At 39.0% G+C, this 16,086-nt stretch overlaps 1 long non-coding RNA gene across 1 annotated transcript; it reads left to right on the top strand.

Moving 5' to 3' along the window:
- The first annotated feature begins 5,425 nt into the window (after positions 1–5,425).
- On the top strand, positions 5,426–15,855 carry LOC138803214 (uncharacterized). The gene is made up of 2 exons (XR_011364907.1): positions 5,426–6,595; positions 15,453–15,855. It is a non-coding gene; the product is annotated as an uncharacterized lncRNA (long non-coding RNA).
- Positions 15,856–16,086: the final 231 nt, after the last annotated feature.

Here is a 16,086-nt window from a genome sequence, read left to right as displayed (position 1 = left end):
AAGTGGTAGAGCGCTAGCCTTGAGCTGAAGAGCTGAGGGACAGTGCCCAAGCCCAGAGTTCAGGCCCCATGACCTGACCCCCCAAAAAAACTTACTCAAATCTCAGTTTCTATAGGAGAAATGCACAGCTGACACTAGAGATAACAACATATATAACAAAAGAATTACATGCTTTTTTTTTTTTTTTTTTTTTTTTTTTTGGTCATGGGGCTTGAAATTCAGGCTTCATCACTATCCCTCAGCTCTTCAGCTCAAGGATAACGCTCTACCACTTGAGCCACAGCGCCACTTCTGATTTTCTAGTGGTTTATTGCAGATAAGAGTCTCACAAACTTTCCTGCTCCAGCTGGCTTTGAACCTCAACCTTCAGATCTAGCCTGCTGAGTAGCTAGATTACAGGAGTGAAACATCAGTGCCAGGCATGAGTACATTTCTTATCAAACATTGTTACCTCCTCCTTTGTTTTTTCCCTGCCATCCCTTCCCTCCCATCTCCACAACTACATCCCTCCCTGCCCCATTTAAAAAAATTTTTTTTTAACCTACTGGTCAAAGCCCTCATTGTTTTTTTGTGTTTTTGGGGGTATAACTGGTCCTGGGGCTTAAATTTAGGGCCTGGGCATCTCCCTTTACTATTTTTGTTCAACGCTAGTGCTGTACCAATTTAGCCACAGCTCCACTTCCTACATGTCACTGGTTAATTGGAGATAGAGTCTCACAGGATTTCCTGCTCTGGGTACCTTCCAATGGAGATTTCCAACACTCAGTCTGCTGAGAAGCTAGCATTATAGGCACCCAGGTTCTGATTGCTTTTTGATATTCACGGTGGAAAACTTACACTGACTTTATCACGCCTCTGACTGAACTGGATCTTTGATTACTATTCTTACAAAAACTTATTATTATTATTATAAAGGTGAGGTACAGAGGAATTACAGTTACAATAAGTTAGGAAAAAAGTACTTTTTTGTTGTTGTTCATTGTGGGGCTTGAACTCTGTCCCTCAGCTCTTCAGCTCAAGGCTAGCACTCTACCACTTAAGCCACAGTGCCACTTCCAATTTTTTCTGTTTATGTGGTGTTGAGGAATTGAATCCAGGGACTCATGCATGCGAGGCAAGCACTCTACCACTGAGCCACCTTCCCAGCCCCCCAAGAGGATATTTCTTTTGGACAATGTCACCTCTTCCCTCTCTCTGTTTTTCCATCCTGTCCTCACTCACAAGTTATATAGTTCACTTTTCAACATAGTGAATACCACTGTTGCATTTGTTCACTAATGTTCTTTATTTTTATTATATTTCCCTATATTTTTGCTAATTCTCACTATGTTTACATCAGATTTAAAACATCACATGAAATGTCTATACGTATTATATATAATATATATTATATATAGAATATATAATTATATAATTATAAAATCACAAAGTGTAAGGTATGTTAGTACTATTGTGTATTAAGATGAATAATTATATTAAAATATAAAGGAAGGGATTGTCGTTAATTTTGGGGTAGTACAGGACTGGGGTTTGAACTCAGTGCATGTATTAGGTCAGTGTTCTACCACTTGAGCCAATACAATGCAAAATATTTTCATTAAAATGAATGTATTTGTCCTAAAAGAAAAATCAGTGCTTTGAAAGGGTTAACATCTTAGTACATGAAAAATTCATAAAGATAAAATATCCTCATGCATGTGTCTTTGTTCCTGAGAATTGAACGTAGAGCTCTATCACTGAGCTATATTCTTAATCCTCTATATACCTTTTTTTTTTTTTTTTTTTTTTTTGGTCGGTCATGGGGCTTGAACTCTGGGCCTGGGCACTGTCCCTCAGCTCTTCAGCTCAAGGTTAGAGCTCTACCACTCCACTTGAGCTGCAGTGCCACTTCCAGTTTTCTGGTGGTTTATTTGAGGTAAGAGTTTCACGGACTTGCCAGCCTGGGCTGGCTTTGGACCACGATCCTCAGATCTCAGCCTCCTGAGTAGCTAGGATTACAGGCGTGAGTCCGGGCAACCATCTATATTCTTTAATACAGGGTCTCACTGAGTTGCCTAGGCTGGCTTCCAATTCCTGATCCTTCTACCTTCACCTCTATGATAGCTGGGATTATAGACAAGCACTCCGACCTTCTATGCCTTATCTTTCCATCAGGGTTCATCACCTGCTTCTTCTCATCCATTTAAATATTTGGTAGAAAAATTGATTATCTGCCAAGTATAGGCAATGCATAAGATGATGTCTACTTCTAAGTAGTTTACAACTGCCAAGAAAGATTGTAAATAGGCGCCACTGGAAGATGAAGCTGAGCCTTTCCAGATAGGATTTTTGGCCTGAGTCATTTCAGAAAGAGTTAAACAGAATGATCTGCTGGTGGAAAACAAGCTAGGGAGTGGTTCCATTGTAGGTGAAATGACCCAAGTAGGAGTTTGTATGTTTAAAATTTAGTGAACCATTACCATTTCTTTAATTTTTTGAGTAAGATACAAAATACCAATGGAATCTAATGCAGATGATCAATTCTTGAGTGTCAGCTATGATGAAGTTGTTTTACACTTTTTGCTTACAAAAGGATTACAAATTGCAGTTCATGAGACTTTCTGAATTTAGTTCAGGGAAAGGTCTTTTTCTTTTTCTTTTTTTTTTTTAATCAATTTATGGTGGGATTCAGGTCCTCAGAACCCAGGAATATTGAGATCTATTAATTAGGTACAGTCAAAACCCTTTTTTCAAAATATAACTGTGATGTTCCAAAGTTGTTTTATTTTCAAACTATTTGATACTTAATTTTCTTTAAAAAGACAGTTCTTAAAAATAAATCACAGTTCTAGTTATGGTACCTAGGAAGAGGAGGTGGGGGAATACCCATTAGATAGAGAATCATGGAGTGAGAAGCTAAGTATTTCCCAAGTATTAAAAGATCACTTTGGGGTCTGGGAAGGTGGCTCAGTGGTAGAGCGTTTGCCTTGCATGCATGAGACCCTGGGTTCGATTCCTCAGCACCACATAAGCACAAAGAAAAAAACCAGAAGTGGTGCTGTGGCTCAAGTGGTAGAGCACTAGCCTTGAGCTGAAGAGCTGGGGGACAGCGCCCAGGCCCAGAGTTCAGGCCCCACGACCGGACCCAAAAAAAAAAAAACAACAAAGATCACTTTGTTCATTGATTTTGTTTTATATTTATATATTTTCATGAAAACAATGTGTACAGTAGTGTGCCCAAATCTGCAGTATGTGGCTTGATGGACTTTTCCAATGTGCCTTGATCCCTTCTCCTTCCAGGTCTTTATCAATTTCAGTTTGTTTCCTTTTTTCCCCTAGTCTACTTTTTCAGTAGAGTCTTACTAGAATAATCCTTAATATAATAATCCTTTGGTATTTTAAGCTAGCAGTTCCCTTTAGGAAAATCTGTTTAACTCTTTTGTATATGCTTTGACTTTGAAACATTGCAAGCTTCTTGTCCCTGTGCTCTTGAGCTCAAGGCGAGCACTCTGCCACTTGAGCTATAGCGCCACTTCCAGTTTTCTAGTGATTTTATCTGAGATAAGAGTCTCACCGACTTTCCTGCCTGGGCTGGCTTTGAACCTCGATCCTCAGCCTCCTGAGTAGCTAGGATTACAGGCCACTGTCACCGGCACTAGTGGTAGTTTAAAAATAAGATTTTGTTATTATTAAAGTGTTTTGTACAGGGGTTACCATTTCATAAGTAATGAGTACATTTCTGTTTTGGAACTTTGCCACCTCTTCCTATTAGCAGTACTTTTGAAAATAACTTAAAATATTTGCCTACACGTAGTAAGCGTTTGAACAAACTCTTAAAGCTGTTTACTAGCAGAAAGAAGCATATGAACCAACATAATAGTATAAGGATGGAGGGGACAAGTAGAGAAATTAAGGTTCTTAGAACTATTGGATGATTATTCTGTTATTGTCTGAAACCCTCATTATTATAGATTATGAGTCCAGATTTTCTATTCTGTAATGCTTATACAGATAGATACTAGGGTCAGCTCTTGTATTTGCAGTCAACTTGTTTTCTAATTAAAATGTTTTGTATTTGTCCTCCTCTCTGAGATTGGGACTCAGACCCTGGTAATCTGATACTTTTGCTCATTGGCTTGGTGCTCTACCACCTGAACCACAACTCCAACCCCATGTTTTTGAAATTTCAAATAGAAATGTTATTTAACTCTTGGAACATACTAGTGCTTGGTGGCTTGAAAGATTGAAAACTAATAAAGGAACAGGTAACCCCATGTGATTCAGCCATACAATTGAAGTATGTTTTCATTATACATTTCAGAGTGGGAAGTGTTGCTTTAAACTTTTGTTAATGTCAGCTTTTACATTACTCTGTTTATGCTTTCTAGAATGTCATTTAGAATTGTGAAGTAGATTGACATTCTTTTTTTTAAAATAATTTTTTATTATGAAGATACTGTACAGAGGGGTTACAATCACATGAGCAAAGTAATAAGTACATTTCTTATCAAGCATTATTGCTTCCTCCTTTGTTTTCCCCCGACCATCCCTTCCCTCCCACCTATACAACTTACACCCCCCCCCAAATTGTAAAGTTCGTTTTTCTTTTTTTGGGGGGGGGGTCTGGTCATGGGGCCTGAACTCTGGGCCTGGGCACTGTCCCTCAGCTCTTCAGCTCAAGCCTAGCGCTCTACCACTTGAGCCACAGTGCCACTTCCGGCTTTTTTCTTTTTGCTTATGTGGTGCTGAGGAATCGAACCCAGGCCTCACGCATGCAAGGCAAGTGCTCTACCACTGAGCCACCTTCCTAGCCCTTAAAGTTTGTTTTTTGACATAGCATCTTGTACATGTCATTGTTGCAATGGGTCAGCCTGTATCCCTGTTTAAACAACTTATTTTTTCCCTTCTGCTTCCCAAATTATACCAACATCAAATACAGTGAAAATGGGTTATACCGTGGGGGAGGGACATAGAAAAAAACAAAAAAAATCACGTGGTACCTTATAAATACGTTACAAACAATAGCAAGAAAGAAAAAAAAAACACTTGATTCCTTAGCTTGGTGTTCATTTCACTTAATATCATCTTATTTGACCTTTTCTGCTTGTCTCAGATATATAGTAGTTATAGCAAATAAGGAAAATCAATGGGACCTATGTTTCTTTGCACCTGGCTTGCTTCACTTACTTTTTTTCTTTTTTTTGGGTTCGGTCGTGGGGCCTCAACTATGGATGGGCCTGGCTGCTGTCCCTCAGCTCTTCAGCTTAAGGCTATCGCTCTACCACTTGAGCCACAGTGCCACTTCCAGCTTTTTTCTTATGTGGTACTGAGGAATCAAACCCAGGGCCTCATGCATACAAGGCAAGCGCTCTACCCCTGAGCCACCTTCCCAGCCCCTAATATAATTTTTTTCCAAGTCTTTCCATTTCCTAACAAATAGGGCAGTGTCATTCTTTCTGATAGAAGCATAGAATTCCATTTTATATATAACACATTTTTTTGATCCATTCATCTACTGAGGGGCATCTCGGTTGGTTCCATATATTAGCTATGGTAAATAATGCTGTAATAAACATAGTTGGGCTGGTAGCTTTTGTATGGTCTTGTTTGTGATCATTTGAGTAAATGCCCAAAAGTGGGATTGCTGGGTCATTGGGGAGCTCTTCATGGAGTCTTTTGAGGAATCTCCATAGTACTTTCCAAAGTGGTTGAACAAGTTTACACTCTCACCAACTATGCAGTAGGGTTCTCTTCTGACCACATCCCCTCCAGCATCTGTTGTTATTAGAGGTCTTGATTATAGCCATTCTAAATGGGGTGAGGTGGTATCTCAACGTTTTTTTGATTTGCATTTCTTCTATGGCTACAGAGGTTGAGCATTTCTTCATGTAGATTTTGACATTCTTTATGTGAAATACTTGGATTAAGATAAGTTTAAGAATTGAGAATTTGAGCCCGGTGCTGGTGGCTCACGCCTGTAATCCTAGCTACTCAGGAGGCTGAGATCTGAGGATCGCGGTTCAAAGCCAGCCCGGGCAGGAGAGACCATGAGACTCCTATCTCCAATAAACCACCAGAAAACCGGAAGTGGCGCTGTAGCTCAAGTGGTAGAGCGCTCGCCTTGAGCTGAAGAGCTGAGGGACAGCGCACAGGCCCAGAGTTCAAGCCCCACGACCGACAAAAAAAAAAAAAAAAAAAGAATTGAGAATTTGGGGATTTGAGGAAGTTAATGGTGGTACATATTCCATGTGTTTTGCTACTGCTAGCATGGCACATAACTTTCTGCAGAGAAATTATAGAAACATGACTGCATAAAAAAAATGACTGAATTAGCTTTGGTTTTGCAACAAAGTGAATTTGAAAAAGACACCTTTGTTTTATGGAACTTCTTAGGTTTCAGAGTGGGGAATAAGATTTGGAACCTGTAAAATGTCTGATTTTATATCTTCAGCTGTCTTGAATATGTTATCAACTTATTCAGATGTGTTGAAGTGTATATGACTGAATGATGGTAGTTTTTTTTTTAATGTTTCTTTTAGGTAGATGAAGTTCCTGATGGAGCTGTAAAACTACCTACAAACAAACTACCCATTTTCTTTTTTGGAACTCATGAGATGTAAGTCCTGTTAGCTTTTAGATGCAAATTAGAAGTTTCAGGATTGTGCATAAAATGAAAAAGTAGAGATTAATTTAAAGAGGAATAGGAAAGAAATACAAAACTTTAAAATTATTTTTGAACTTTAGAATAAATTTTCAAGCTACCTCTTTGTGTTGAGGAAGCACTATGTATCTTTTACTTTTAGATAGTAAAGGCACTGTAGGTTTAATTTTGATTGAAAGTTTAATTTTCTTAATCAGGGAAGGAAGCAAAAGAATGGTGGAAAGTTTGTATGGGAAGTTTTTACAGGACATTCAATATTTCTGTTCAGTAAAATTACATGGACTTTCTTCCCCCCTCCCCCCCCATTCTGGGATTTGAATTCAGTGTCCTGTACTTGGTAGGCAGGTGCTCTACCATTGAGTCATGCCTCTGGCCCAACTAAGTGATTTCTTTTTTTTTTTTTTTGTCAGTCATGGGGCTTGAACTCTGGGCCTAAACTCTGTCCCTGTGCTCTTCAGCTCAAGGCTGGCACTCTACCGCTTAAGCCACAGTGCCACTTCCGGTTTTCTAGTGGTTTATTGGAGCTAAGAGTCTCATGGAGTTTCCTGCCTGGGCTGGCTTTGAACCTCGATCCTTAGATCTCAGCGTCCTGAGTAGCTAGGATTACAGGCGTGAGCCACCAGTGCCTGGCCCAACTAAGTGATTTCCATAAGGATTATCTTATATTATGCTTTAGGCCTTAGGCTATATTGTACGAAATATGAGCAGATGAAATCTGGACAGTTCCTTTGAGTGTACTAGAGGCTTATGGGTAGTAGAGCCACTCTGATTTGTTCTACTGTCCCTAGTGGATATGGGCACAAACTGATTTGGTGAGACAATTTTAATTTTTCAAAAATTAGCTGAAAATTGAGCTGTTACTTTTACATGCATAAGATTTTCTGGGAGCTATCTCATGGGTTTCCAATGATTATATTTGTATATACCTATCATTTAGTAGCCTTCTAAGTACTATATAATTTGACTGGTTTTGAACTTAAAATAATTTCTGTAGCTTAGGCTTGCTTATTTGGGATGAAGAGAAACAAAGCTTGGTATTCCTCTTCTAATTATAATTATTTTCCTAGAAATGGCTACAATGACAATGTCTGATTTAATGTTTCTTAGCAACCAGCTTTCAGTTATTAATGTGTATGTGTGGTACTGAGGTTTGAACTCAGCCTCCTGCTTACTAATCAGTTATCCTTCAGCCCTTTTAAATTCTGGTTGTTTTTGGAAAGGGAGTTGTATTTTTGCCTCAGGCTAGTCTTGGACTACAGTCCTACCTGCCCCTCCAGTAACTAGGATTATACTGCTGTACCATTATCCTAGCTCTCACATAATTTTTTCAACAGTTATGTTTCGCTGTGATAATATACACAAAATGTATACCACTAAGTTGATTTTAATATGAATTTCATTAGATTTTAGCAGTTTCTTGTATTCATGATCATTCCATTCTCTTCAGTTCTAAACAACCACTAATCTACACGGTTGAATCACCATTTCTGGCCATTTCATGTTAGTGGTATTATAAAATACCACAAATTATTATTTTTTTGAAACTTAAAAAAATTGTCTTTAGTTGTACAAAGGGATTTCAATTCAACAAATTGATAAATTTGTAAGTACAATGCATCTTTTTTGTGGGGAGCGGCCTGAACTCTGGGCCTGGGTGCTGTCCCTCAGCTCTTCAGCTCAAGGCTAGCACTCTACCACTTGAGCCACAGTGCCACTTTGGTTTTTTTCTTTTTATGTGGTGCTGAGGAATTGAACCCAGGGCCTCATGCATGCAAGGCAAGCGCTCTACCACTGAGCCACCTTCCCAGCCCCTAAAGAAACATTTCTTAGGGCTTATCCAAGACTTTCTGAGTCAGTCTGTAAGCTATGGAGTTCAACAATCTAACAAGCCTTGGGGATGATCCTGAGCCATACCAAATTTACAAATACTGTATTAAATGTAGCTGGCATTAGTTGAATTTTCTTTGGAGGGGAAGGGAGGCAGTTTGGGGCTTGAACTCAGGGCCTGGGCACTGTCCCTTAGCTTTTTTGTTTAAGACTAGCACCCTACAGTCACTAGAGCCACAGCGCTAATTCTTGCTTTTTTATGTGGTACTGAGGAATCAAACCCAAGGCATCATGGCATGCTAGGCACGCACTCTACCACTAAGCTACATTCCCAGTCTCCAATTTTTTATTTTTGTAACTTTAAAAAATTCTTTCTGAGTGGGCTGGAAAGGTGGCTCAGTGGTAGAGCACTTGCCTTGCATGCATGAGGCCGAGGCCCTGGGTTCGATTCCTCATCACCACATAATCAAAAAGAAAAAAGCTGGAAATGGTGCTGTGGCTCAAGTGGAAGAGTGCTAGCCTTGAGCTGAAGAGCTGAGGGACAGCACCCAGGTCCAGAGTTCAGGCCCCATGACCAGACCTCCCTCCCCCCCCAAAAAAAAAAAATTACTTCTGATTTCTCTGATTTTAAGGCATTTTGTAAAATATTCATATACGCGTATGTATATATATATACACATTCTTACAGTTTTATAGGGCACTTATGTAGACCATTGTTACTTCTTTTTTTTCTTTTAACAGTCTTGGAGATCCAATGAGGTCCTAGTTCATACAAGGCAAGTGCTCCTTCAGTGAGCTAAAACCTCCAGCATTAGGTTACTATTTTAAATTTAAAAGTGACTATTCTTTCCCCAACATTAAAAAATGGAGAACTTTTATTTTCAATGCTGAAGATTAAACCTAGGGTCTTGAACTTGCTGAGCAGTGTTACCACTTAGAAGCATATGTAGCCCAAAGTCTGTATTTAAATCACAGCATTACACTGGGTACCTAAACTGATTAGGTATTACTTGGTTAATTAGGTATTAAGATGGTTAAGGGGGAAAAAAAACGAGGCTATTAATAATCAAGAAATTAAGGCCTGGGAAGGTAGCTCAGTGCTAGAGTCCTTGCCTGCATGAGGCCCTGGGTTCCTCAGCACCACTTAAGCACCACCTAAGCAAAAAAAGCTGGAAGTGGCGCTGTGGTTCAAACGGTAGCTAGCCTTGAACTGAAGAGCTGAGGGACAACGCCCAGGCCCAGAGTTCAGGCCCATGACTGACCAAAATAAAGGAAATTAAGATATATTCAAATTTAAAAATACCTGCTTTAAGCTGGGTGCCGGTGGCTCACACCTGTAATCCTAGCTACTCAGGAGGCTGAGATCTGAGAATCGTGGTTCAAAGCCAGCCCAGGCAGGCAAGTCCATGAAAATCTTTTTTTTTGGGGGGGGGAGGGTCAGGTCGTGGGGCCTGAACTCTGGGCTTGGGCGCTGTTCCTCAGCTCTTCAGCTCAAGGCTAGCGCTCTACCAATTGAGCCACAGCGCTACTTCTGGCTTTTTTTCTTTTTGCTTATGTGGTGCTCAGGAATCAAACACAGGGCCTCATGCATTGCAAGGCAAGTGCTCTACCACTAAGCCACCTTCCCAGCCCCAAGTCTGTGAAAATCTTATCTCCAATAAACCACCAAAAAACTGGAAGTGGCACTGTAGCGTAAGTGGTAGAGCTCTAGCCTTGAGTTGAAGAGCTGAGGGACAGCGCCCAAGCTCTGAGTTCAAGCCCCACGACCTCCCCCCCCAAAAAAAAAAAAACTACTTGTTTCATAAAAATTTAGTGGCATTTTTATTTCAAAGTATACTTTAATGTTTTTGATCTTCAGTGTTTTTTGTTTTGTTTTGTTTTTTTGCTAGTCCTAGAGCTTGAACTGAGGGCTGGGGTGTTCTATTCAAGGTTAGCACTCTACCACTTGAGCCATAGATTCATTTCTGGAGGTCAGAGTTCTATAGACTTGCCTGCTGGTCTGGCTTCAAATTGTGGTCCTCAGCTCTCATCCTCTCAGCTTACTTAGTAACCAGGATTATAGGCAGGAGCCACTGGTGCCCAGCTATTATCAGTGTTCTTTTAAGTATACCATTTACATTTGCAAAGTCAGTACCTCCCAAAAGCTTGGAGAGTAAAGTCATGGGTTGATGATGAATTTGCTTTGTAACACTTGACACAGGATTTAATACAAGTAGATTACAGCAGTCACATTTGCCTATTTTATGTGACTTTCAGCAAATTACTTACCTTTGTGTCCTTCTGAATTTGTAAAATAGGGATATCTTCTATCTTAGAACTTTAGGCCACAGCTAAGGTGCTTTCATAAATAATTACTTAAGGGAAGTGAAGGGTAAACAAAGGAGGAGCCTGCAATGCTTGGTAAGAAATGTATGCATTATCCTGCCCATGTAATTGTAGCCCCTCTGTACAGTATGTTCTCAAATAAAATAAAATACAATTAAAAAATAATAATAATAATTACTTAGACTAATGCTAAGTATGTGTTGAATAAAATGCCAGTAAGAATTGTATGGCTTTGAAAGACTTGTTTTGGGAGCAATACTTGCTGGGATTTATAAATTAATAGTAACATTGCATATTTTTTTTCTAAGGCTGTTATTGTAGTGTTACTAAGTTTAGATCAGCTCAGTTTGAATTTTGCTGACTAGTTTTGCTAATTGAGAGAATGTCTTCGAACTCTCCAAACTCTTGAAAATTTAGTCATACTTTGCTGCTTTTGTCTCTTATTAATGTTCAACTTTAGAAACTTAAAAAATACTATATAGTATATGTAGTGTATAGTATGCATATAATTTTTTTTAATTTTTTATTGTGAAGATACTATACAGAGGGTTACAGTTACATGAGCAAGGGAGCGAGTACACTTCCTATTGAGCATTGCTACCCCCTCCATTGTTTTCCCCCTACCATCCCTTCCCTCCCTACCTTCCCCGAGGTTCTTTTTTTTTTTTAATTGTGATTAAGTGATTACATAATTTCCCAAATTTCACAGTATTTTGGAATAATGATGCTCATTTAAAGTCACAAGTTCATTCTAACTTTCCTGGAGCAAATTGTCTATCACGGTCTATAACATATAACGGTGTACACATATGCATATAATTTTTAATTACTGTAAATTTACAGAGATTTCATAGTTGTATTTTCATACATGCATATAATGTACATTGTTGAAATTATGTTCCTTTTTTTGGGGGGGGGTCAGTTGTGGGACTTGAACTCTGGGCCTGGGCTCTGTCCCTTAGCTCTTCAACTCAAGGCTAATGTTCTGCCACTGGAGCCACAGTGTTACTCCAATTTTTTGCTGATTTATTGGAGATTAGAGTCTCAATAGACTTTTTGGCCTGGGCTGGCTTTGAACTGTAATCCTCAGATCTCAGCCTCCTGAGGATCTGGGATTACAGGCGTAGCCACTGGCACCCAGCTTGTCCTTTCTCCTTCTGCCGGTCGTTTTTCCCCAACATTCTACCTTTTACTGTCATAGCATCTATTTATTTATTGAGCCAAGCCTGGGCCTTCACTCAGGGCTAGGGCACTGTCTCTGATTTCTCTCTCTCTCTCTCTCTCTCTCTCTCTCTCTCTCTCTTTTTTTTTTTTTTTTTTTTTTTTTTTTTGCTCATGGCTTGTACTTTACCATCTGAGCTGTAGTTCCACTTCGGAATTTTTGGCAGTTAAAAGTCTCATGATCCTCAGCTCTTACCTTCCCAACATGTTAGGATTACAGGTATGAATCACTCGTGCCTGACTTGTTATAAAATTTTACTTACCTTCCCAACATGTTAGGATTACAGGTATGAATCACTCGTGCCTGACTTGTTATAAAATTTTAGTAAACATCCTTTTTCAGATTTGTTTCATATTTTGTGATTTTATAATAGGTAAATGAAGCAGCAAGTTAGAGTTGATAAGTTGAAAATGAAACGTTTTGTTTAGAAAATACTACTTAACAAAGATAAATGACTTGATCTTGATGTCCTTGTCTCTGATAGGCCTTCATATTTTGATTATGGCCCCTTTGGTTTGACTTAAAAGTTCTAAGTTTGGGCTGGGAAGATGGCTCAGTGGTAGAGTGCTTGCCTTGCATGCCTGAGGCCCTAGGTTCGATTCCCTAGTACCACATAAGCAAAAAGAAAAAAGCCGGAAGTGGCACTATGGCTCAAGTGCAGCGCCCAGGCTCAGAGTTCAGGCCCTATGACTGGACCCCAAAAAAAAAAAAAAAAGTTCTAAGTTTGTGGTGACTTTGTGTGGGCTTTCTTATGGGCATCCATACTGTTTAGTAAAAAGGTAAAATCTGAGACATAACTGCTTTTCTATATATTTGCAAAAGAACTTCAATCCACATAAGTTTACTGTTAGATTTGGAATTTACTGCTTAATTTTCTCATTGCTTTTAAAAAGCAAATAATAAAAGGAAAGTTCTACAATTTAACCACTAAAGAGAAAGAATAATATTTTTATATTTTAGAATTTCTAAACCTGTTGTGTTCTGATTTTTTTTCCTCTGAACTTTCACAATTTTCCTTCCTTCATTCCTTCCTTTCTCTCTCCCTTTCCTCTCTCCCTCCCCTCTCTTCTTTCCTTCTTCCCTTTCCTCCCTTCTTTCCTCCCTTTAATCTCTTTCTCGAGCTGGTACCAGCACTTTAACTCAGGGCCTAGGCATTTTCCTTTAGTGTTTTTGTTTTTGGTACAAGGCTGGTGCTCAGCTACTTGAGCCACAGTTTCACTTCTACCTTTTGGATAGTTAATTGCAGATAAGTGTTTCATGGCCTTTTCTGCTTGAGCTGGGTTCTAACCATGAACCTCAGATCTCAGCCTCCTGAATAGCTAGATTACAGGTGTGATCCATGGGTTCCTGGCTTCACAATTTTTTTGTATTTGCTATCAAAATGTAATTAGATTATGTCCTATTTCCATTTTGCATATAAAACACTTTTTGTAGGCCATTTGAAAATGGAACATTTCTAAGAGAAAACCATAGCCACAGCCACCATAAGGTGTTCCTTGGTAATTAGCGGTGCGGTCTCTGGGCTAATTTATGTACTATTCAGGAATCTTAGGGGATTGTATCCCTGTGGACAGTTCTTTTGTTCATCAGCTTTGTTTTTGACTTATCAGTCTTGAGCATATTCTTTACCCCACCTATACTTGGAATTGATTGTGAAGATCAAACACTGAACAGTATATTTACTGTTACAATATTTATTTTATTTTTTTGTGTGTGCTGATGCTGAATATTGAATTCAAGGTCTTATACTCTTGCTTGGCTTTTTCAGTGGCCTGGTGTGTGCTACTACTTGAGCTACACCTGCACTTCCAGGATTTTGCTCGTTAATCGGAGAGTCCCTTGGATTTTCTGCCTGGCTGGCTTCAAACCAACATCAGACTGAGCCTCCTGAGTAGCTAGATTACAGGCATGAGCCACTGGTCCCAGACTCTTAAAATATTGCAGCCTCCTGGCTACTTAGGAGAACTGAGATCTGAGTATCTTGGTTTGAAGCCCAAAGAAAAGTGCTTGGGAATCCCAATTAACCAGCAGAAAAGCAGATTGGAGTGTGTGACTCAAGTGATGGAACACCAGCTGTGAGCAGAAAAAAGACAGCAAGAGTATGAAGCCTTGCCTTGAGTTCAAGCCCTCACTATTGGCACAGAAAAAGTGCTCAAACAATAGATTGATAGATCCATTTAGCAAAATGTATTAAATAATTACTGACATGAAAATCTGTTCATATTTAATTAGAAGTATATAATGATGTTTAAATTAGGTACTTTCTGTTTTTTACAGTACTAGAGTTTGAGCTTGAGCTTTGAGGCGTTGAGCCTGGTTCGTTTGCTTGGCTGGTTCTCTACCACTTGAACCATGCTTTCAGACCATCTCTTTGCTGTTTATTCAGACTTGGTGATTTTTTTCTCCCCAGCCTGGCTTTGTCCAGTTTGGGGGGGAAGTTTTTTTTTGTTTTGTTTTTTGTTTTTTGTCGTTCATGGGGCTTGAACTATGGGCCTGAAAAGCCTGTTTAATTAAACTGAATGAGACCAGGTGCTGTTGATTCCTGCCTCTAATAGCCACATGAGGTTGAAATCTGAGAATTGAGGTTCTTAGCCAGTCTGGGCTCAAAAGTTCATGAGAATCCCATTTTCAGTAACCAGTGGAGCTATGCCTCAAGTGGTCTAAAGCTGTAGCCTTGGGCACAAAAGTTCAGGGACAGTGCCCAGGCTCTGAGTTCAAGGCCCAGGATCAGTACCAAAAAAAAAGTTTATGTAAATGAGATGGTGTTATGGATCTAGGAACTCATTACTGAATTAATAAAGTATATCAGATTGACATGTAGTTCTGTGGTTTAGTGCTTGACTTGTTTCTGTGAGACCCTGGATGCAATCCTTAGTACTGTAAGCGAAAAAAAACAGTAGTATTTGGAATAAAATATAGCCTACTTTATCCCTACCTCTAAACAGAAAACATTTATTGTTCTGCAAAAAAATGGAACCTAAAAATCTTTTAGAAGCTAGGTGGCTGGTGTTTCACACCTATACTCCTAGCTATTCAGCCTGAGATATGAGGATCAAAATTCTAAGCCATCCTGGAAGAAAAGTCTGTGTGGCTCTCTTGTGTTCCAAGCTGGAAGTGGAACTATGGCTGTAGTAGAGTGACTGTAGCCTTAAGTAAAAAAGCTAAGCAATAGTGGGAGGCTCTGAGTTCAAGCCAAAATATCTGCATACATACTCCCCCCAAAAAGACTTTTCCAACATTTGTTCTGCCAGTACTTAGAGCCTTCTCATGTCTTGGTGAGATTGTGTTCATTGAAATGAATTCATCAGACTTTATATCCTTGTCTTCCCTTTAATTTGTATTTTATGAAATGCATCCTATAATAGTGTTATTTTAGTAATGTACTATGTATATATTTATTTGAGGTTGCATTGCACTTATTATCTTCTTCTGTTTTAGTGCTTTTTTAGGACCAAAGGATATATTTCCTTACTCAGAAAATAAGGAAAAGTATGGCAAACCAAATAAACAAAAAGGTTTCAATGAAGGCTTATGGGAGATAGATAACAATCCAAAAGTGAAATTTTCAAGTGTACAGGTGAGTCATTGGATATCCACTTAGTTTAGTATTATTTATTCAGTCTTGGAGGAAAAAATACCATCATAGCTATAGGAAAATAAGATGGCATTTAAGAGTCTTAGTAATTTTGGATTAAATTGTGTTCTTATTTATGGAATAAACTTTGACTTTTTATGTCTAGATGAACTACTGAAATTATTATACTGCTAAAGAGACCTCAGAAAACTGAGAAATGCTTGGTTATTTACTCCTAAGAATAAAGTTTAATATATTAGATTTAAAGCCATATGTACTGTCTTTTTTTTCTTTATTTTTTTTTGTCAGTTGTGGGACTTGAACTCTGGGTCTGTGCACCATCCCTGAGCTCTTCAGCTTAATGCTAGAGCTCTACCACTTGAGCCACAGCACCACTTCCAGTTTTCTGGTAGTTAATTGGTGATAGAGTGTCAGGGACTTCCCTTGCCCAGGCTGGCTTTGAATCTCGATCCTCAGATCTCAGCCTCTTGAGTAGCT

This window comes from Dipodomys merriami, unplaced genomic scaffold (assembly GCF_024711535.1).
Source record: "Dipodomys merriami isolate MVZ:Mamm:240054 unplaced genomic scaffold, mDipMer1.0.p SCAF_3386, whole genome shotgun sequence".
Lineage (NCBI taxonomy): Eukaryota > Metazoa > Chordata > Mammalia > Rodentia > Heteromyidae > Dipodomys > Dipodomys merriami.
The sequence above is the reverse complement of the archived record's forward strand: the minus strand, read 5'-3'. Positions and strand labels throughout refer to the sequence as shown.